Here is a 24,099-nt window from a genome sequence, read left to right as displayed (position 1 = left end):
GCACGCGCCACCATGCCCAGTTAATTTTTTGTAGTTTTAGTAGAGACGGGGTTTCACCATGTTGACCAGGATGGTCTCGATCTCTTGACCTCGTGATCCACCCGCCTCGGCCTCCCAAAGTACTGGGATTACAGGCTTGAGCCACCGCGCCCGGCCACTTTTATGCTTTTACGAGAAGTGTTGCTATGAACATTCTGAAACATGTTAGCTAACGTTTAGGTGCCGAATCAAAATCTTCATCTTCAGTAATAGGACTTCATAAGTAATTAAAGACAATAAATACTCATCAGTAGTTGATGGAAAACATTCAAATGGGTAGCAACTGCCGAAGTGGGGCGGGGAGTGGGTAGGAAGTGAAAAGAAAGAGGAAAGAGAGAAACATAGAGACAGGGAATGGTTGGTAGCTGCAAGGCCAGGAAGAGCCATTTGATAGGAGAGACAAGTCTAGGAGAAGGTGTTTTTCAAGCAAAATTCTGTCTATTGTTCAATATAAATACCTTTCTATATCACCATTTCAGATATGTCAGCAAATTACATTGCTCACTTACACAAGTGGAGTTTTGCTTTGAAAATACTTATAGGATGAGAGGATAGCTGATATGTGAGTTATAAACAAAGACATAATTCATTTTTTAGTACTATAAAATCAGCTGTTCTCACCTCTGCTAAACAGATGTTGAACAAATAGTAAAAGGATATTGGTGTAAGATATTCTAAACTGTTAGCCTGTTCAAGGTAACCACACGTTTTGACCTGACCTTCTGAATGAATGAGTGAAGATGCTTTGGAATGAACATCACTTGGGTCAGCTATTCCAGCACCAAACCCAGTTTGTGATGACCCCATCTCTAGTCTTTGGATCAAGGAGATAAAATGTGTGTGTGTAATAGACCTACATGCCAAAATTTGCTCCTCTCTTAAGCTTTGGAAACCCTGCTTAATTTTTATTTAGTTTAGTCTTTTGCATCTACCGGGGCTGCTATCACCTATAGGAGTGCCGTGAAATTAAGATTTGGAGCAGCCCACTTTTCTACCAACACAGATTCTCTACTTGAATTTTCCCTCCTGTCTTTAGGCAAAAGCAAATGCTGATATTAAGGCTGGTGGCTCTTTATTGAGGCATTTGGATCCTTAAATACCGTAAACTAAAGTGTGCCCTGAAGCATACAGCATGATAAACACAAGTGTTTTTGCTATCAGGAGGTCCAATCCTGTTCCTACATGCTCCACATAATTGGACAGCAAACAATGCTCCTTTTCTTCCTTATGATCCCCTGTTTTGCTGTGGAAATCGCAGCAAAATGTGATAATTGGAATGATTGGGCACTTAACATTCCTGAGCTCAGCCATGATAAAGAAAGGGTAGCAATCTCTTAGTGGTTTTTATGAACAAGAGTAAAGCCTGGGTTGTGTAGTGGCCAGTTTTAGTAGTTGGTACCAGGTGTTATACAATTAATTTTTTGAAGACACACTTACCAGTGAACTTCTATACTGACAAATTTCAAATAACTGTTTCATCTGCCTTTGTTGAAAAAGGGGCTTGTCAGTGCTCTTAGGGGCTCCATCCTGTGCGGTGTTCTAAGCGGGCAACACACTGCTGAGAAGAGTCTACAAGGCAAAGACATGGACAGTTGAGTTTTCTGGCCACCTCCCTGTGCCCTGGCCCTAAAGATCGAGTTTGGGACCACCTGCGTAATTTGTGGGACTCACTGCAAAATGAAAATGCAGGGCTGCTTATTTTAAAGAAATGAAGAATTTCAAGACAACAGAATAAGGGGTCCTATGTGGCTCACTGTTCCCATCTCATAAAGGCAGCCCTGGCTCCGAGCTTAAGTAAGAAGCGGGATAAGAGAAGTTCTCTAATTCTCTCTGGCATAGTTTACAGCGTGTGCCAAATACTCCTGGGGAAGAGGCGATGTTTCACTGAGGGCCCAGGGATGCGTTCTTCCAGCCCCCAGTGAACAGGGGAGACAGAAGCCGGGAGTGAATGACTGGGTCACCTTCAAGATCCTTTCTGTTCCTCAGAGCCTGTAACTTAAAAGCCCTTACTTATCCTGAGGGACTCTAATTCTAAGATAATGTGCTTTTCTTCCCTGCTCTTCACAAACTGAGAACTGCAGCTTTTCCACTTATTAACTGTCGTGACCCAAGGCTGGTGATTTGTAGCCTGTGCCTCAGTTTCCTCATTTATAAAATGGAGGTAACAGTATTTAAATCATGGAGTGGTTGTGAGGATTAACTAAACAACTCATGTAAAGTGCTCAGTGGAGTCCAGGTACATGGTCAGCTCTCAGTAAAGGGTGATCGTTGTTGCTATTATTGTGATAAACCCTTGCTTTTGGAGAAGCTTGTATATGAGAAAAAGTCCTGGGGTGACAATTCAGTTGAAGGCGTATGCTACCCCAGTAGACCTTTCCTAATTCCTTTTTCTCCAGCTTAACTCCTTTTAAATGTAGAATCTTTTGAATATGATGAAAGTCCACACACTAACAAAGCCACTGCTGCCAGCAAGGTCACCCAAGGAGAAGCAGCCTTGTCCTCTGGGCGTGCAGAATTGCGTGCATTTATGCAGACACTCTGGAGGCTTGTACCGCTGTGCTGAACCTCCATGTAGGCTTGTCTCACTGCCTCGTTCCAATCCGGGCAGACAGAGTCTGTTAAATTCACTATTCTGCTTGGAAGGGTCATCAAGATTCATTTGTTGGGATTGCTGGTGACATCAGAAACTTTCAGAGCAGAGCTTGTTCTTTCCAGGAGAGTATAGAGTCCCTGTCAGTTGCTGCTTCCTCCTTTGGCCTCAGAATAGGGCTGGGGGCGAGCCAGGTCAGTGCAGTATGTTAGGGCAGTGGGCCATCTCTTTATTTGGAACCTTTCTAATACCCATACCCTGGACCTGAAGACTCCCTTAGACCTGGAAAAGCCCCTCTCCCACTCCTCAAATGCGTACTGCATGTGAAAGTGTAATTCAGCCCCTATCCTTGGTGCTCTCTGTGGGTCTGGCTTCCCTGCCTCCAGATGGTTCAGGATGCAGTCTGGAATGCTCTATTTCAGCAAATGGACCTTGTTGTTACATTATCTGCACTTTTGCTTTTGTCTTGGGGCAGATGACTGAGTATAGACTTGGAGGTTTTGGGCCATAGGTTTGTAGTAACAAAAAGAAAACTGACCTTTATGAAGCACTTTCTGGGCTCCTGGCACTGTACTAGAGCGGCTGTTATTCATTCTTAGAAGGCGGAAATTGTCATCCCTTTTTTTGTAGATGAAGAAATGGAGATTGATTTAATGTATTGCCCAAATGCACATAGCTGATAAATGGCAAAACCAGCATTACGGAGAAGCAACTAAGAATAAGTATGAGGATAGTGCCAACGACATGGGTAGAGAAGGTCTGATAGAATCCTGTGACACAGGGACTAAGGGAAGGCACAAAGACCAGCCCTCTAAACACCTGGAAGTAAGAGCAGCCGAGCCAGATGCTTCTCCTGCAACACGTCATTGAAGCATCCTGGTAAATGGGGTGGGAACTGCCCCAGCATGGATGGCTCCTGTCTCCCTGGGAAGCAGCACGTGAGCTGGTGGAGAGTCCTGGGGCAGGTGGGTGTCATAGGAGACCTGACCATGCCACTTGGAAACAAGGTTCCTGCTGCTTTACAAGAGGCCTCCTAACAAGACACACTCCAGACCTCTCCTATTAATGGGGATGGTGTCCAGCTTCTGATGTCCTGTAGGGTGGGTGGGTTGGACTGCTGCAGGTAGAAGTCCTTACCACTGAGCTGCTTAGGGCTGCAAACACAGGGACTCACACTTTTATTTCAATGCTTCATGGTTATCCCAGGATAGGGATGAGCTTGGTAAAGGGCGGGAACATCAGTTGGACTTAAGGGTGACAGCCAGCTACCTATCATTGACCTCCTTGATGACAATTCTCTTTGTTATACACATTCATAATACCAGGTAACTCATATCACGATTCGTAATTTCACTTTTATTTGTGGCATTCTTTGATTAATGTCTATATCTTCCAATCCATGTCTGCTTTTGCTCATCATTGATTCCCAGTACTTCATACAGTACCTGCCACCTATAGTGGGTATTTAAATAAGCATTTTTAATTGATTAATTAATGAATGAAAAGAAGTTCTGGAAGTGTGAGAAATTGAAAAGGTGCTTCGGAAGTAGTTGAGTGCTGCCTTTCCTGGCTCTGCTGATTAAGTAAGTATGTGACAGATACCATAATTACCAGCGTTCCAGATAAGAATCCAGAGAATTTTGTCTTTGGCAGTGTCAAAATTACAACCTTTGTTCCTCTTCACTTGCCTCTGCTAAGAGCCTTGATGAAGCTCCCAGTTGATGCTGGTTGCAATCAGCATCAACTGGCTGGTCATGTGCATAAGGCATCTCGGATGTGGATTCTCCAGCTCCAGTCAAGCTGCCACATGGAGCAGAGATGAGTCTCCCCATCAAACCCTGCCTGAAGAGTAGGTTCATCAATAAAATAAGTGATCACTGTTGTTTTAAGCTGTTAAGTATTGGAGGTAGTTTGTTGCCTACCAATGGATGCTGGAATATAGGAGCTGTGGCCTCAGTAAAGGGACACAGATAACCTATACTGTGGCAAGAAGGAAGCCAGGAAGGCAAACAGCCTGGCCCCCCTCTCCTCCTGCCTACTTATTTACTAGTACTAGTAACTTCCACCAGGTGAACCCAACCAGAACCAGAGGACAAGGAAGCTGTTGACGCCGTCCTTATAGGCCAAGCCCCCCGGAACATGCCAGGTTAGAGAAGTGTGAAGGGGAGATCCCGAGGGATGAATGAAGTCATATGGAATAAGCACCAGGCACTTTGAAGCTGGTCTCCTGGAGTTGAACCCAGTTAATAAAGCTCAACTGCCCAACCGCCCAATAGAGCAAGAACAGAAAATTTCAAAGACAAAGGCCACAGCCTATTTTAAAAGGTCTCCAAGTGTGTGATCAATAAGGCAGAAAGAAGAAAAATTTACCAAAGCCATTTCTTAAAGAAGTAAGCTGTCAGATGGGATAATCCCCTATGAATGCCAGCCTGGGCCTTGTACTCCCCAATTTCCTGAGCAGTCTGAGGGGATCCTGGAGGCTTGATACACAGTAGAAGATCAGGTTCTGCCTTTATGCCCCATAAAACAAATACTTGTATTTCTAAGGAAATTGGAATAATCTAGCTAAGGAAAATGGACTCTTTCTTGGGGCTAGAAGCTCCAGATAGACAAACTCAGGTGACCTGGGCAGAATCAAGACTGGTGTTGCCTTGCTTGTCAGAGGCTGGTGGCGATGAATCCACTAGCACCTGAAGGGATCCCTGGAACAGTAGCAGAGAGGAAGAAGCCCCTTCAATCTGCTTCTAGGAGGGCAGGCAGGCCACTCCCTGGGCTCTGGAGCCAATCACAAAGCCAGTGTGGTGCTCCCCAGTGTCCAGTAGAGAATTTTGTCAAACCTAGTGAGAGCATTGGAAAACTGCCCTGTTAAAGGGAGGTGGTAGAGCACCATGATTAGAGCTGGGATTCAGGAGTCCAGCTACTTGGATTCAAATTCTGGCTCTGCCTGTTGCCAGCTATATAATTTTAATTCCTCTATGACTTAAATTTTCTTATCAGTAAAATGATGATAATAATAATGCATACTATGTGCAGCTTTTAAGGATACACAAGCTTATGCTACGTACTTAGAGAAACAGCAGGATGAAGTGTCTAAGAGCATAGGCTCTGGAGCCAGATGGCCAGGGTTTGAATCCTGGCTCCACCACTTACTATGTTCATGACGTGAGGCAAATTAGTTTCTTTGTCTCATTGTCCTCTTTTATGGTGGTAATAGCATACCTCCTTCATTTTGGTCATCATAGAGATTAATGAGTCAATCTATGTAAAGGGTTTAGAATGGCACCTATATTTAGCAAGTGTTCTGTTAGCTGCAAATAGCACAATGCCTTGTACTTCTGGTGTGATTGTGTGGCATATAATAATCATGCAATAATATTTTCCTTCTGCTGGAAGCAGAGACAAGAGGGGGAGCCTCATGTGCTTGTGACAGAGCTCTGCCCAGTTCATATTCAACAGATCTCAGGACTGCCCTGTCTCTTGGTTGATGGCGCTGTGGGTAGTGAAGTTTGGTCCATTCCCACAGGTGTGATCACACTGGTGTCTGTTTTGTGCTCTGCCCCAGTCACACCTTAGCTTCTAGGCTGCCCACCAAAGACATTGTCTCCCCAGTGGCACTCTCAGACCCAGCCTGGCACTGCACCGACATTATGGGGTGACTGATGGCTCACTGGAAATGGGGCTTCCCTTCTGCCCTGGGGCTTTGCTGTGAAAGCAAGCGCAAGAAAAATGGTATCAATAAAGAAGGCTGTTCCTGGTAGACAGTGCTACCTTTTTTCCAACTAAATGATACGCCTAAGGCATAAACTTCAGAGTCTGAAATCTGAGCCAATCTCGTTGTCTTTTCAGCTTCTGAAACCCACTTGGGACACTGCCACTCCCCCGTGACTCAAGGGTACCCTTCCTTAAGATCTCGCCCTACAGAGGCCTCCTCATGATTTGCCTGTTGGAGCTTGGCTTGCTCTGATAGACAAAGTGCGGGAGTGGGGTGGGGCTGAGCCACAGCAGCTGCGGGTAGATCTTCCTGAGAACCATGGGCAGGACAGAGAACTCCAGTCGTGGGCCTGGCACTGGCAGGCTGGGTGAAGTCTCTAGTGCTTAACCTCCTTAGGCCTCTTTTTGCAAAATGAAGGCAACATCAACACACAGGTGATGGTGTTCACTGTGTTGACAGAACAGTCATGCTCATCAGAACCCCTGATTTCAGGGCCTAGGGGGGCTGTGGAGAGAGAAAGGCGGAGGCTCCCTCCTCAAGTGGATAGTTCTCCTTCCCGGGGCCTCTCCTTCTTCCTCTCTCCCTTCCTATCCCCCAACCTGTCCCAGTGCTTCTCTAGAGACCAGAAAGATTCTCAGGAATGGTTGCCCCTTGGGCCGGTATTAGAGCAGGACTCTAGAAGGAAGGTCATGTGTTAGCTCTGCAAAATCTCCCCTGCTCCCAGATGCTTCCATTCCTTTTTACCCAAATCCCTTCTGTTAGATTTTTATTTGGCCTAACTTAGTTTTGTTTTGTTTTTCAGAAAAAGGGGAGGCTACTGGCATAGTTCTACCTTAGCAACTATCCAGGGAGCCAGGCCTGCTCCAGGCGTGCAATGGGTTTGCCTTCAGAAATGGGTCCTCTGAGTCCTTTATGAGCCCAGACAAGGGTAGCCCTGAGCCCGTTCACTAGGCGGACCTGGAAAAACTGCAACCCAGGAGAAACTGTTTCTCAGCTCCGTCCTTTCTAGAAGGTACCATTCCTCCTGAGAGGGCAAAGTGACTGTTCAGTCTCAATCTCATATATCATGTGATGAAAGGAGTGGTACCAACTACAGCAAATAAATTGACAATTTCCAACATGCAACCAAAGAGGCTGACTACAAAATACAGCTACTCCTATGAAACTGAAAGTTTTGAGGGTGAAATTTTCAGCCAGCCACCAGAGGGTGCCCGTAGAGCTCTCTAAAAATGACCAAAACCTAAAGAATTAGAGGAGAAAGAAAATTTCCAGTGCATGGAAGACCAGGACAAAATATAGTTTGCCCCCACTTGACTTGAACAGATACGCAAGCCAGCCAAGGAGCCGTGTGGCTGTGGAGAAGAGGAACCAGGGTGGGAGTAACCCCAGATTTTACCTAGATATGAACTAAACAAGTATCTTCTTGGTTTCAAATTGGCAATTGCGATAGTACTTTGAGGACTGGCCCAGAAAGCATTTTCATTCCCTGGCAAAACTCTTCTCCACCAGCTTCCCATCCATGCGTACAAAGGAAATGCAAATACATGTAAATATTAGCCTGAGCCAAAGTCTTCTTGGAAGGTAAGGCTGCTGCGACTGCTGCTGCTTTAAAAACATCCTATAATGCAAGTGAAAGGACAGATTTTCTGAGCCACTGCTTCGGTACCAGGGTGACAGTTCAGAAGGAAGAAATGGAGGTGCCATGGTTCTCTGAAGAGATGGTTTTGTGTGGGGCATGCCTGGAATGAGAGGATGGGGACAGCTCCCACCCTCTTCCCAGCAGGGCCTGACAAGCAGGCTGTATGGCATTCCTGTATCTCCAGGGCTGGCACAGTGGCTGACACACAGTAGCTGCCTGTAAGTGTTTGTTGAATGAGTGAACGAATGACTAGGAAGGGAGCTGGAGGGGGTGTGACACTGCCTGGGCTGGCTGGGGCATTCACCAGGGTGAGGGATGGCAAGGAAAGGATAGGTGGGGGTGGGAGGGTAATTTCCCAGTGAGGAGAGATCCCATGTTTCATTGGGGTCACCGCTGTCTCAGGCTTTTTCTGTAGGCAGCCAAGGCCTTAAGACAGAGTGTGTGGACTCTGCCCTAATGATAGTCAAACTGCCCAGTGGTCCTATTCATTCATACATTTGTCTACCAATTCACAGCTGTTGAGTACATAATGGGAACCGTGGCCCTCATCCCTCATCCCTATGCAGGCGACTGCAGACTGTCTTAGCCACCTTGGTGAAGTGGGGATGGGAATGCTGGAGGAAGCAAGCACATGGCTAATGCTAGGCAAGGGCTTTGACTCTCTGGAAATGCAGCCAGCAGGGAACTGAACTGAGGCACTGGTTGCTGGCAATTGGGCCATTTGTCTCTTCGGACAAATGCAGGTAATAAATGTGTATGTGCTCTATGTGTATGTGACTATGCAGGTATGAGTATGTGGGTTACAATAATATTTCACCTTTGCCTGAGGGGCTACCGTTTCACAACCCTTTCGCAGCAGCTGGCCTCCATTGCTGCTACATACAAGGGAGAGAAGAGGTGATTAATATTTAAATTTGGAAATGGCTGTAGTTTAGAAACAGACATTATCGTTCTAATTCATCATAGGAGAAATGAAGATGTCCATGCCTTGCAGGGCATAATGTAGTACTTGCTCCCTTCCTAATTTTTCTCCCTTGGGACTGCTTTAATGACAACTTTGGGGGATTACAGCCTTCAGATGAACCAAGGGGGATGCCTGACCTGGAAGAAAGAGAATGGTTTTAGGAATCTTCTTGCATCTCTCCTCCCCTGCCCACGGCTAAGCCTGTCCTTCGGATACTGTAATGAGCATCTTTTCCACACCAGACTGAGAAGTGTAGTTTCTTGAGCTCTAACCCTTGTAGTTTGCAAATCTCACACCGATGAGGTACTGATGATTCCTGGCCCAGCAGGGTTCCCCACACTCTGTGAGCTGTTTGATGGCATAGATTATGTATACATCTAGTTCTTTTTAATTTCTGATCTCTGACTGATCTTGGCACAGCCCTGTGTACTGGGCAAGGTTAGACTCAAATGAGAGGCTGTCAAGAATGAGCTCCCACAAACCAGCTATAGCCAAAGCAAAGGGAAATGTGCTGGAAAGCTAAGCAGGCTCCTGAAGAAGCTTCCATTGGATTTTCCCATCAGATTGCTTTTGTCATAAGATCTTCTCGAGGGAAAAAATAATCCATTTTTTTTAAAGGGAAGAAGAGAAAACCCGTATCTAGAGGCAAAAGATGGCCCAATGACATCTTTGCCTGAGCTCTCTGTCAAGGAGAATCTTAGTGGAAGCCAAAAGATTATGGGGTTTAGACATCAACAGAGAGAGTGTGGGTCAGGGAGCAGCTTACCTTAGATACACTCAGCATGGACCGAAGGGAGCTGTGCCGATCTGTGAGCACCATTTTATCAAATACATAGAGATAACGTCTTTGCTATTTATAAGAGCAAACTAATGGGAAGAAGCTAACTTTAAAATTACCATTTTGTCAAGAAAGAATAGAGCTAGCACTATAAACATTTACCTTTTTTTTGATCTGTTTAGTAGACATAATTCTATGACTCAACTAACTACTTGTTATTAAATAAACTTATCTTGAGTATCTACTGTGTCCCAGGCACCAGGACCTATACTCATTGGAGACTATGATGGACAACACAATATGAATTTCTTTCCCTCAGGTGGTTTACAATCTAGTGAGAGAGGCAGACAAATGACCAGATGGCACCTGTGAGACCAAGCTTTGCCCGCTCTCCTGTATCCTTGGCTGGGGAATCCTCCTGTAGTCCATGGAAGGGGCAGTTCTCTGAACCAAAGGACTCCACCTCTCCTATGCTATAACTGGCCAGAGACGGGCCTTCAGTGGTTGATCAGAGGTTCAGCCCTTGGGTCACTCAAGCCAATCCAGTTTCTTGTTGTAAAATTTGTAATTGACATGCTGACAGATGAAGTTAGTTACAGGTGGGGAGTGAGCTTAAAGTTTACAGTGACTTGGGGCTGAAGGCACTTGATGAGCTGTGTATTCCCAGAGAGTGTGTAAAAGCAAAGGAAACAACCAGGGGAGAGGATGACAGGGGGAAGGCGGTGGACTTGGAGGGTCAACTCCCCTTGATGGCAATAACTCCCCATGCTCCTTATCTTTGTATCCTGTGAGGCTGTCATTCTTTAAAATAAATCCCTCTCTTCCTGAGACAAGCAGAGTGAATTGTTTTTCTTATAAGCAAAAGTTCTGTTTTTAATTCAAAATGTTATAGGACAACGTGTAGCCTTTCTATCTGCAGGTTCTGCATCCACAATTCCACCAACCTAAGCCTGAAACTGCAGTTAGGCCTGTCATAATTGTGTCCGTAGTGAACATTTACAGGCTTATTTCTTGTCATTATTCCCTAAACAGTACCGAATACGATTATTTACATAGTGTTTACATTGTACCAGGTATTATATGCAATCAGGAGATAATTTAAAGTGTATGGGAGGATGTGCATAGATTATATGCAAATGCTATGGCTCTTTATATCAGGGGCTTGAGCATCCTTAGATTTTGGTATTCGTGGGCGTCCTGGAAGTAAGCTCCCACAGATACCAAAGGATGAACTCCCACAGATAGTTTCCCAGGACTGCTGTAATACATAACCATAAATGTGGTGGCTTAAGGCAATAGAAATATCTTTTCTCACAGTTCTGGAGACAAGAATCCAAGCTTAAGGTGGCAGCAGGGTTGATTCTCTCTGAGGCTGTGAGGAGAGGCTGCTCCATGCCGGTCTCCTAGCTTTCTGATGGCTCTCGGCAGTCCTGGTGTTCCTTGCCTTACAGACACATTGCTTGAGTCTCTCACAGCCTTTCTCCACATGTCTCCGTATATTCCTCTTCTGTTTCTCATACGGAATGCTTATCGTTAATGCTTATGCGCAGTTAGGGCACACCCTAATCCAGGACAATCTCATCTAAAAATCCTTACCTTAATTAATCTGTAAAGATGCTTATTCCAAATAAGGTCACATTCTGAGGTTCTGGGAAGACATATCTTTTGGGGAGATATTATTCAACCCACAATAAACAAGGCACCAATGTGTTCATTGCTGGGCTACTCAATTGGTGGATGAGACATATGCTTAAACAACCAACAGAGCAAAGGCACTCAGAGAGGAAGAGGGGAAAGACAGGTATTTTTTTTGGAAAGAATTTGAATTTAAAATAAAATTGAAGTTATTATAGGACAAGTTATGATTTAGGATTGTTTTACTGAAGTGGGAGAATGACACCATACTGTTCTCTGTATATAGGGTCTTCAAAGCTATTCATGTTCTTAAATAATTGTAAATAGTTGAGTGTGGTTAGAAGGTAGAATGCAGAAGAGTAGAAGAGTTCTTTCTCCTTGTTGGTGGTCATTTGTTCTGTTTTGTGTCTTGCAATCATTGAGGCCACTGGTGACCGTAGCAGGAACAACCACTGTGCTATCAACGAGGACTAAATGGAGATGAAGAAGATTTTAAGTGTAGATTACTTTTGCAAGAAGCTCAATTGTGAGCTGAAAGAAAGATTTCAGGGTCTTTGAAATGTGGTCTATGATCTCAGAAAGCTGACTTGTGTTTGTGACAAATCTATTATTTGTGACTAAATGCTACAATTAACTCTAACTGCTGTCAGAACTTCTCAGGGATGGATGTCTCTTAAACAGTACAAACTGAGGTTCTTAGCCAGGTCAGGAGCCCCTGACCCTGGTACCATCATGCCCTGAGTAAAACAGCACTTACCACCATGTTAATCCCATAGGTTGAAATACAAGAAACTTACAGGAACCTGAGTATGCCATGCCAACGCCCTCTCGGTCCTTTGTGCAAGCTATTTCCCCTGGCTGGGATGTCCTTCCTCCTTGTTTACCTACTCATCTGTCAAAGCTACCTAGAATATTCCCCATTTGTTCTGCCCTCCTTCAAGAAGTTGCTCATTCTTTAGAACCCCATAGCATTCCTATAAGTATGTAACACTCATCACTGTACTATGGAATTCCTTAATTTTCTGCTTCTCCCATTAACTCACTGAAATCAGGAGGCACATTTTTCCTTCTTCTAGTTCTCAGCTCCTTGCATAGTATTGGGCAGATGGTAGGAGTTCAATAAGCATTTATTAAATAAGTGAATTTGCAGTGAATACACTCAGATACTCAGTACATATTAAGGGGCACACACAATTGTTTAATAAAGGAAACCAGCCAGGAAGGGGAATGAGAGAGGAAGACTGGGCAGACTCATTATCAGCATCCATCAGCCACCTCCATTGCTACTGGAATCCAGGTTTTCAGCAACATCCGCTCACTTCCGAGCAGCCATGTGCATAGGAGAAACTTTCCCTTCCCCAGCCCAAGGGTGGGTCTGATTTCCTTGTCAGTGATTGAGCCAAGAATGGGCATGTCACCCAATTCTGGCCCACAATACATGGGAGACTTCTGAGAAATGTTTTCTTGCTCCTAAGAAGTGAAAAAATGATTTCTACTATAGTTTGGATGCTTGTCCCCCCAAATCCCATGTTGAAATGTAATCAATCCCCAGTGCGACCGTGTTGGGAGGTGGGGCCTGATGGGAGGTGTGTGAGTCATGGGGGCAGATCCCTCATAAATAGATTAATGCCCTCCTGGGGTTGGGGTAGGTGGGGGGTGGGGTGAGTTCTCACTCTGTTAGGTCCCAGCATTGGTCATGGTTAAAAAGAGCCTGGCACCTCCTGCCCCCTCACTTGGTTCCTTTCTTGCTGTGTGATCTCTGCACACTGGCTCCCCTTCACCTTTCGCCTTGAGTGGAAACAGCCTTGGGCCCTCATAATCAGGAGCCAAATAAACCTTTTTTCTTTATAAATTACCCAGCCTCAGGTATTCCTTTATACTAACAAAAAACAGACCTGACACTTTCTCTTCTTCCTCAGGGTGCTGTCAGGTCTGAAAAGAGCACCTGAAAGTACCGAAGCCATCTTTCCATGAGCAGCCTGAGAATGGAGCCGATGACTAAGGGTGGCAGAGCAGAAAGACGGTAAGAGCCTGCGTCTGTAATAACTGGGCTGGCCACTGAACCTGCCTACCCAGCCCTCTCCCCCTTGGTAATTGCAGTTATCCCAATCAATGAATTCTGAAAAATTGTTTAAGGGTGTTTGAATCTGGTTTTTATGGCTTGAAGGCAAAAGCGTTCTAGCTAAAATAACTTGCCATGTAGTAATAACTTGCCATGTTTATTTTTAATAAACACTTATTGTATATTAAACATAACTTGATTTTAAAGTGGTGGTCTTAGAAATCAAAGGGCGTGTCCCTTGTGAGTCTGTCATGCAATAGGATTTGGAAACGTGAAATACAGTATTCTTACGGTCATCCCCTATAAGCCCATGCTTATTTTGTTTATTTGACTCTACCACTCGGATAGTACAGGCTAAGCTTATTTTCCTGGAAGATTAAGAAAAATTTGGCCATGAGCTATGCAAGGGAAAGTAAGCAAAGTTGCAAGACATAGACAGAAAACCTCATTTCTATCCAATCTCTGACCCAAAGAAAAAGTCACTTTGGGGAGATACATAAAGTTTTAAACGTTGAAATGCAATTAATTGTAGTTAAGTTTTAAAAATTAAATCTGGGTTCCTCTGGCACATGAATAAAGGAATGATATGGAATAGGAAATCAAGAAGTAGACCCAAACACATACAGGGATTTAGTATATAATAAAGAACTCTTTTCAAACTGGGGGGCGGGGGATGGGGGGTGGAAAACTGGATTTTTTTTTTATTAATGGTATCTGGACAACAGGGTAGTCACCCATAACAATAAATAAATTTTAAAAGTTAGAGCTGTACATTGCACCTTGCCAAATAAATCTCAGATGGGCAGGTCAGAGATTTTAAATATAAACATGTGAAACCATAAAATATGAAAAGAAATCATACAAGATTTTTTGTTGTAATTTATAGCTGAAGAAAACCTTTTAAAACATGGCACAACTTACAGCAGTCATAAAAGACTGAAAAATTCAACTGTGCTTTAAAAAATATCTGCATGCAAAAATGACAATAGCATGTCAAAAGTCAATAGACAAGCTGATAAACATACTTGCAACTCATTGCTATACAATAATTCCTAGTCAGTAAGGAAAAGGCCAAAAAAACCAATAGAAAAATGAGCAAAGGACATTATATCAGGTGATATAGATTGGCAATTTGGCAATATTTATTGAAATTACAAATATATGTACTCATTGATTCAATAATTTTATTTCTAGAGATTATTTATAATACTTAAATATTTATAACTCTATTAATAGCAATTCTGTTAAATTATAGACACACTCTTATCTGTGAAAATCATTTATGAGTAAGGTTAATCATTGCAGCATTGTTTGCAGTACCAAAAAATTGGAAGTAATGGAAATGATCATCAATGGAAGAGTAGTTAGACAAATGATACCATTTGTCTAATGTGATAGATAACTAGTCATCAAAAAAAAAAAAAGATTGAGGGAAAAGATTGAGGAGTTCTTTGTATAGTGATATGGCATCATCCCCAAAATACATTAAGTAAAAAAAGCAGGGTACAGAATAGAATAGTGAATTACTATTTGTGTAAATAGAAGATGATAGGTGGTATCTCACAGAAATTCACTTGTATATTTCTGTAAGGAAAAGTAGGAAGTCAGTGACACTGATGCCATCAGAGGGGAAACAGGGTGGCTGGTGCATGTAGGTAGGAGGGAGGTTTCATTGTATATACTTGTATACCTTTTGAATTATGAGCTATGTGAATATATTAGCTATTTCAGTTCCAAAATAAATATATTACCTTTTGAAAGATATTTTCAAACCAAGAAAGAGAAATAGAAAACCCTCAACACTTTACAAATGAACACTAAGGAAGAGGAACTGCAAATCTGATGCAATAAATGCAGCCCCCATATCTAGCATGATTAGAGCCTAACATCCCCACAAACATCTTCAGCCTTTCTACCAATCTCAGGTAGACTGGGATTTGATTTGTCAACCTTAACTCTTCCAGGCCACTTCCCGATCCTCTTGCTTTACGGTCAGGTTTGTCAGCCTGGGATTTGCCTTTGGGCTCTGTCATCCTCACACCCTGCAATGATGACCCACAATGGAGCACCAAGCCAAGGGCATCCTACATTGCTCTTCTAAGCACAGCTCGTGGGCATGACTGTTTGTCTCAGGATGCAAAGGTAGTTGAGGTGTTTAATGTCGAAATGTTAGACTAAAGTGGAAGAAAATGAAGCAGATCAAGGTAGGAGGTTTTTGCCTGTAGATATCATGATGGGATGGTAAGAAGAAAAGACAGTAGATCATAGAGAGCAGGAGAACCAACTCCTTGCCACACTCGGACTGGATTTTTCTCTTCTTGGAGCCCTATGGTGGATGCCTTATTAACATCAGAGGGGATTTGATGACTTGTCATATTCAGTCCCCACTATGGAAATGAAAAGGATAGAAAATGAAAAGTATGGAAAATGAAAATCAATTGCATTCTTTAATTTTAGTCGTTCCATTCCTGGAGCATATTGAATACTACTTTGGGTTCTTTCATTGTTCAGGTTATTAATAACAAAGAGCCAAAGTATTTCACATTCCTAAAGAGTCTTTCATCTCAAAGGAGCCAGTGTAATTCACTAATTCAGTTACCTAAACTACATTTGGTAATTATTTGAGGATCACTTCACCCAGGGGTGAATTTCGACGAGTTGTGTGACACAGCCGATAGTCACTTCGTTCTCCAGTCAGTGCAAAAGAAAAATGAATAGCTAATGGGGGATGTCCTCCTAAAGGATTTTCTCAGTGAAAACTTCAGGGAGATGGATGCTGAAAGAATGTAATTAATTGCCTGAAATTAATACCTCCAACCTTACTCAAGGTTTTCTGACCTCTTTACTAGTGTCAGGGTAGAGAAGTGGCTTATCTCAGAACGGGGCCTCCCAGCAGCTGAGAGACCTGTGAATAGCAGGCAGTCCACTGCTATCTCATTCTACACCTATGTAATTTTTTTTTTTAGTGATTAGAAATGGTATTGTATTTATAATTGTTTCCACATATTCACTTTTAGAATATAGAAATACAATTCATTTTTAATTGTCACAATTGTTTTAATATATTGATCTTATGTCAGTGACCTTACTGAACTCAGTCTAAGTGATACTTTTGTAGATTCCTTGAGATTTTCTATGCAACCCATCATTACATCTGCAAATAGAGATAATTTTAGTCTTTCCTTTCTGATCTGTATGCCTTTTATTTCCTTTTCTTGCCTTATTGAGCCGGCTAGATCACAGTTGGACAGGAGTGGTAAGAGCAGACAGTTTTATGGACATGCTTGCCTTATACATGATCTTAGAGGAAAAGCAGTCTTCTATAATTATAATGTTAGTTGTAGTTTTTTGTAGATGTTCTTTATCAGATTGTGAAGGTTCTCCACTATTCCTAGTTTTCTGAGAGTTTTTATCAAGAAAAGGCGTCAAATTTTGTCAAGTGTCTTTTCTGTATCTACTGATATGATCATGTGATTTTTCTTCCTCCTTAATGTATTAATACGGTGATTACACTGATTGATTGATTCTTGAACATTGAACCAGACTTGCAGCCTATGAACGTGATCATTCCAATGTTACTTAATTTTAAAGTTCATATACAAGAAATAGTATCTCAGTTATATGACTCTAATTTGGAGGAAGGGGATGAAGTGATGAGAAATGAGCTCTTCCAGACAAAGGCATTTGTTTTGGTCCACCTGACTGAATCAAGTAAGACTTCTGCCTGGGCACGGTAGCTCATGCCTGTAATTCCAGCCCTTTGGGAGGCTGAGGCAGATAGATTGAGCTCAGGAGTTTGAGAACAGCGTGGGCAAGATGGTGGAACCCTATCTCTACAAAAAATACAAAAATTAGCAGGGCATGGTGGTACATGCCTGTAGCCCCAGCTACTTGGGAGGCTGAGGTTGCAGTGAGCCAAGATGGTGCCACTGCACTCCAGCCTGGGCAATTGAGATAGACCCTGTCTCAAAAGAAAAAAAAAAATGTGGCAAGAGGTACTGAGGTCCAAGAGATGATATATCTAGCAATCTCTTCACCTCAGTGAATCCAGCAGGAACCAAAGAACTTCCATTTTCTCCTTATCAGTTATGCTGTAAATACTTTCTCTTAATTTTTAATGTCATCTTTCCTCTTTTATTTCTCCCGTCATCATTCCAAAACCTATTCAGAAGGATGTATTTGCAGGCATGTTGTTGGGGTGGTAGAGTGGAGTGCGAAAAGAAAGTGGCAAGATGTGATGCAAATAGAATACATTCTGTCTGAATGATCTGTTTTATCGATCAGTGCTCATGTAGAGATGTTTGAGAGCATGAGAAAGGAAGTCAAGGAGAGCCTGACCATCCTCAGCAGAGTCTGGAGTTTGGCAGCTGGGAATGGAGAGAGTGTGCAGAGTGAACAAGGGTCCAAGACGGGCTCAGAGCCACTGAGTGATGACACACCTTCTGAATGGACATGACTCCTCAGAGTCCTCTGATCTCTGTCTAACACCTCACAGACCAGCTGCCACACTGCACCACTCTCAGGCTCATTAGTTACTCTTTAGGGGGTTAGAGCACAGTGTGAAGGAAGCAGGGTGATTGGTTTTATTCCTGCAATGATTGGGGCATTTTGCACTGCTCATCGGCCCTATCCTGTCCCCGGAGGCTGGTCTACAGGTGGGAAATACTGGTCCTGCAGAGGAACCAATTGGCATCACTAGATGCACTGGCAATGAGCAATGGTATGCCCCATGTGTCCTTCTCACATGTGAGGGACTAAATGTTTTTCTATGCCAGAGATTTTCAAATTATTTTAGCTTTTAAGCTTTTATTTTTTTCCCCCTCCAACTGAAATCTTGCTAGGAAACTCATCAAATAGAAGAGCAGAGTTGTTCTGAAGGGTTGTTCAGAAGAGTTGTTCTGATTCAAATTTGGTGGAATTCAGAGATCCATGTAAAAGATTCCCTTCCTCCTCTGAACTCTGCCATAATATTTCTAGGACTTCAGTAAAAAGAATTTAAAAGCTACTGTATTATATGTTCTTTAATGCTGGTTAGTGTTCTTACTCAATTTTAAAGGGGAAGAGACTGAGGTATGAAGGGGCAAAATAACTAACTGTGCCAAGTCAGTGCCATGAGTTTGCATCAGTCAAGAACTGTGCTTGTCTGATCTGAAAACTGGTTTAAACAAGGCAGGGCTTTATTTTCCTCTCACCTAAGAGGACAGAGTAGGGCAGTGTAGGGCCGATGTGGTGTGGCTTATGAGGTCTTTGGAGACCTAGACTCTGTGCAGCTTAACATTCCATGATCTCAGGATGGATCCTCATCCTATGTTTATGATATGATTTCTAGAGCTTCAACCATCTGATCAGCACATAGAAGATGTAGAAACAGGGAGAAAAGAAGGGGCTTTCTAGAAAGGCTTAGTGACTTTTGCTTACATCTGAGGTAAGTAATTTAAAAAATTAAGCTGGCATACTGACACCCGGATATGGTTTGGCTCTGTGTCCCCAACCAAATCTCATCTCAAATTGTAATCACAGTGTGTTGAGGGAGGGACCTGGTGGAAGGTGATTGGATCATGGGGCTTCTCATGAGATCTCATGGTTTAAAGTGTGTGGCAGTCCCCCCACCCCTGCCACCATGTGAGACACACCTTGCTTCCCCATCACCTTCCTCCATGATTGTGTTTCCTGAGGCCTCCCCAGTCGTGTGGAACTGTGAGTCAATTAAACCTCTTTTCTTTATAAATTACCCAGTCTCAGGTAGTTCTTTATAGTAGTATGAAAATGAACTAAGACACACCCCTTTCCCCCAGCAATATAGGAGCTCTGCCAGTGAGGAAGGGGAGAGCCGACATTGGTGGATAACTGTTTGGCACAAACATATGTGTAACAAGTATGCCTCTAAGTGAGCACATGTCCTGGATTTATCCCAATTACAAATTACCTGCCTCTTCTCATAAACACACCAAGTCAGTATTTCAGCATCTAAATGTTTTTTTTTCTCATTTTCTTTCTTATTCAGAAGAGGCTTAAAACTGCTTTGTCAGATTAGTGTCCTGAATTTTATTTTAGAAAATAAGGTGTTCATAAAACAACCTAACTTATTTGTTAAAATTGCTTGACAGAGGAATTTTTTGTCAAAATATTATATATGTTTTGGATTGTCTTCAGACCATCATCCTGCTCTATGAGGGCAAGTGGCAGGTGGGAAGGTGCAGATTAGCAATATGTGGTTTGTGACCAAAAGTGGGAGTTGGCCTACATTTCAGGGCACACAGATCCCTGCCCTTTGACCCTTTGCCACATGAGGGTGTTTATTTGCTCCTCACTAAGGCATTCCTTTTCCCCACTTGCTTTCCTGCCCACCTCACAAGGGTGACAGGGCCACTGTTGGTTCAGAGTGGGCCACCTCTGCCTGTGATGTGGTGTGGAAGACCAAGAATGGACACAGATTGAAAAGATCTGGATTCAGTTCTGCCTTTGTGACACTCGGACAAGTCACCTCATTTCTGCAGGCCATGTTTCCTCTTTAGTAAAATGAAAGGATTAGACTAGATGAGCTCTGTGGACATTTCCAAATCAAACATTCTGATATTATGTCTCCTGCTCCCATCCCCTGTCCTTTGTTCTCACATGGGCTGGAATGTGCGAGGTATAAATGCTGCCAGTCACTGGACAAGGACTCTTAAAAGTCATCTGCTGACTTTTCTTCCACCAGAAAGAATTATAATAAAAATTAGCCTGTTACCTTAAGTTTCATAGATTTGTTTTCCAGATCTGAGAAGGTTTTCTTAATGTAGGTCTTTAACCAAAATGCCTCCAGTTGGATTGAATGCCTATTTTCTCTTGTCCTGTTGATTATATGGCTCTTGTCTGGATGTTCATAGGAAAACTTGAGACAAAATCATACTTGCAACAGGATGAAGAACATTTCCCAAAGAAATGGAATCCAGATTGCTCATTGTCTATTTGTGAGTTCACTTTTTTTTTCTTTTGAGACTGAGTCTCACTCTGTTGCGGAGGCTGGAGTGCAGTGGCGCAATCTCGGCTCACTGCAACCTCCACCTCCTGGGTTCAAGCAGCCCTCCTGCCTCAGCCGCCTGAGTAGCCTGGGATTACAGGTGTGTGCCATCACATCTGGCTAATTTTTGTTTTAGAGATGGGATTTTACCATGTTAACAAGCCTGGTCTTGAATTTCTGATCTCAAGTGATCTACCCACCCCAGCCTCCCAAAGTGCTGGGATTACAGGCACGAGCCACCATGCCCAGCCAAGTTCACTTTTTAACTGACTCAGTCAATCAGGAAAACTGGGTGCCTGCTATGTGCCAATCTCTACATGAAAAATGTGGGCTCCAATCTATTTTGCAGGTAAATGGGCTACGACGTGTCAGTCCCTGTCTCATGTGTATCACGTTCCTATGGAATCTTAACAACCATATGATGTAGGCATTTATTGTTGAATTCTGTTGTTTCTGCCTGCCCTTCTTTGACTGGGGAAACTGCAATACCCTTTTCCCAATCATTTATTTACCTATTTTTTTTTTGTAACTATTATGTGCTAGGCATTAGAGATATAACTGACCAAGACAGATAAGGTTTATCTGACAGGACTGTCAATCTGTTCATCATAGTGCCCTACTGACTCCCAAGCACAAGCCTGACCAATCATGAAACATCATGTCCTTTTTGCCAGTGTTTAGACCAGGGCCTGGGAGAATGACCAAAGTAGGACCAGTTAGAGTCCTCATATGCCATGTAATCCAGTGCTGGTTTCTGGAAATAGAAGGCTTCTCTTTATTCATTTGAGCCTTAGATTCAGATGTATATGGTAGCTACCCCCACTAATGTACTTTGCAGCTTCAAAAACCAATAAATTTCCTTTTTGCTTAAGCTCTTAGATTGAACCATGTGAAAATGCCATTTTTGCAGGTTGAATGTCAGAATTTCATCTGGTTTAACCTAGCAGTTTACATTTCTGCTGCTGCCTGTAATTGAATGAGTCCTGACTAATATGGGAGTACTGTCATCTCCAACTTAGATGAGGGAAATAAAGCAAGGGGTATTTATTTGGTCAAGGTCATATTGTTATTAAGTTTAGCAGGAACTAAAACCCTGGTGGCTTCAAAGCACCTGTTCTTGTTGAGTGCTGAACAGAAGCGATTGTTGCTCAGGCAGTTTGCTACTAATCCAAAAGAAGATAAAAAGTACCGTGCCGGAGTGCAAAATCAGCCATGCCGCCAAGCATGCTCTTTGGTTCAGCTTTTGTTGTTGTTTACTTTTTAATAGCAAGACTTTCTCAATGAAGTAAGCAGTGTGCTGATTGAGATACTGGTCCAAACTACTTATGTCCTCCTGATCTGGTGTCAACTGGTCTTGTGGATTGGCACTTGGAGGAGCATTGAGTACAGTGGACCCTTGGGTTTGCTGCCCAGCTGACAATAGTCTCCATTCACTGGGGACTTCCACAGAAGCCATATCTATGTCATGTGATGCTGATCTACAATTCTGCTAGTCATAATTGATTGGTTCAGGTCAGTTGTTTGAGGCAAACTGGACCAATTAGATTTTCTTGTCTAAGAATACGGAATCTCAAAAAGAGAAAGGAGCCAGGAGATGTAAGTAGTGAAACTACAAAAATAGCAGAATAAGCCCCCCAAACCCTTGTTTCCATGTCGTTGAAACTGTTGTTCTTACGCTTTTGAGGTGTGGCTACTCAACTCTTCTTGTACATTTTGTGAGATTACTAATATCCTTTCACAAGTACATTGCTTTTTGTTTTAAGCCAGCCAGAGTTGGTTTCAAAAGAACCTTAATACTGGTCAGGCGTGGTGGCTCACACCTGTAATCCAAGCACTTTGGAGGCCAAGGCAGGCGGATCACCTGAGGTCAGGAGTTCAAGACCAGCCTGACCAACATGGTGAAACCCCATCTTTTAAAATATATGTATATATTTTTTAAAAATTTTTGGAGACAAGGTCTCTCTATATTGCTTTTTAAGATGTTTTAAATTGAGGTTATTGGTGAATTTTGGAAATGTTTTGAAGTTTTATTTAGACTAANAAAAAAAAAAAAAAAAAAAAAAAAAAAAAAAAAAAAAAAAAAAAAAAAAAAAAAAAAAAGAACCTTAATACCATTGAAAAATACAAGGAAGACCACACGTTCATGATTTAGGATTCTGTTAATAATTTCAATTATTTGCTAGCCCATGTGAGGATGTTATCTACAATTCTGGGTCCCAGAAATAGCTGGAAATGTTGCTACCTAAACTGGGCATCCCCCTATCCCCCACTGTCAGATGGAAACAAAGATAAATATAGTCAATTAACTCTGGTTGCTAAAGACTCTGATAAGAATTGAACACCCTAGTTAAAAGAAATAATCAACTTTTATCTGTATAACTATAAAATAGTTAATTTCCAGATAAACAGAAACCAAATGAATGAATTAACTTATTACTCACATTAGGAACAGTAGCCACTTTGGGGCTGCAGCACTGACATCTGCCCATCGAACTGACTTTAAAAGAACCATTTGCTCTGGGAAAACAAACACCATGTCAACCACCTAAACTCAAACAGCAGGTCCTTGAATTCAAACTTGTTTTGAAAAAAAATTATGGAGACACAACTTGAGTCCTCTTATATTACCTATCCATTTCTCTTTAGAAGTAATATATGAATCTGAAAAAATACTTGGAAATCTCCTAAGATTTTCTCACTACTTGAAGTAGGAAGTCCCAATAGATAATTCATTCCAGGTTGGTGAAGAAAGCAGCTAAAACAGAGGTTTGAGATGAATGCTTAGCAGTTGGAAGTTGCTGCATGGGGCAATAGCAGAAGGAGAAAGAAAGCAGGTGCAAGTTCCTCCTTCTGCACTTATTTGGGGGAAGATGCTGGGGGATACCTTACAACCTTGATGCGTTGATCATTTATTTCTGAGTCCAGGATAATTGCCTCCCACAGGCTTACCTAGAACCTCTGTGATCTTGGTTCTGAATAGGTTAATCTATTTTTAATGGCTACCCAAATACTATTAAGCTAATTCTTGCCTTCTTTTGCTGTTCCTATTTAAAAATAAAAGTTCTGATAGTAATAGATGTCCCTGCCATTGTAGCCAAGGGAATCACCTACAGATGCTCTCTGAACAGAAAAAAAATCGAACCTGACATGCACATATTTATGCTTATAATTCTCGACATTTACAGCCTCTTCTTTGTCTTTTTAAAAAAATCTAGTGATTTAGGTGTAGAATTCTTTTTTTCTTAATTGTATTGCTGGACTTATCTTAAACATAATCTGTAAGACTCTCAACATAATATCATTTATCCAGTATTTTTTATTGTACTGAATTTCAGGACTAATCTAAGTTTAAACTCTTTATTTTAGAAAATCAGTAACAGCAGCTAATTAGCACATCTCATTCTGGATGTATTTGCCAACCAATTTCAGAGACTCATTTGCCTGTTAAGAGATTTTATTGAACACCAGCACCACAGACGCTCCTTTTTTTCTAGTAAACAGCTCATGCTTATTATCTTATTACAGGAATGCCACTGGTTAAATCAGGCTCTGAATATAAATAGCCATATTACTGCCATCAGGCATCATTGTTTATTTAGTGGCTGTGAGTCATGCATACCTCTTTGATCGGGTTTGGAATGAGCCATTGCCGTTTTTGTTCAAAAAGGTTATTTGCA

General features: G+C 42.4%; 1 pseudogene; it reads right to left on the bottom strand.

The window, feature by feature from the left end:
- Positions 1–9,764, bottom strand: part of LOC108303004 — a 44,296-nt pseudogene extending 34,532 nt beyond the window's left edge.
- Between the last annotated feature and the right edge of the window lie 14,335 nt (positions 9,765–24,099).

This window comes from Cebus imitator, unplaced genomic scaffold (assembly GCF_001604975.1).
Source record: "Cebus imitator isolate Cc_AM_T3 unplaced genomic scaffold, Cebus_imitator-1.0 Scaffold44, whole genome shotgun sequence".
Classification (NCBI taxonomy): Eukaryota; Metazoa; Chordata; class Mammalia; order Primates; family Cebidae; genus Cebus; species Cebus imitator.
The sequence above is the reverse complement of the archived record's forward strand: the minus strand, read 5'-3'. Positions and strand labels throughout refer to the sequence as shown.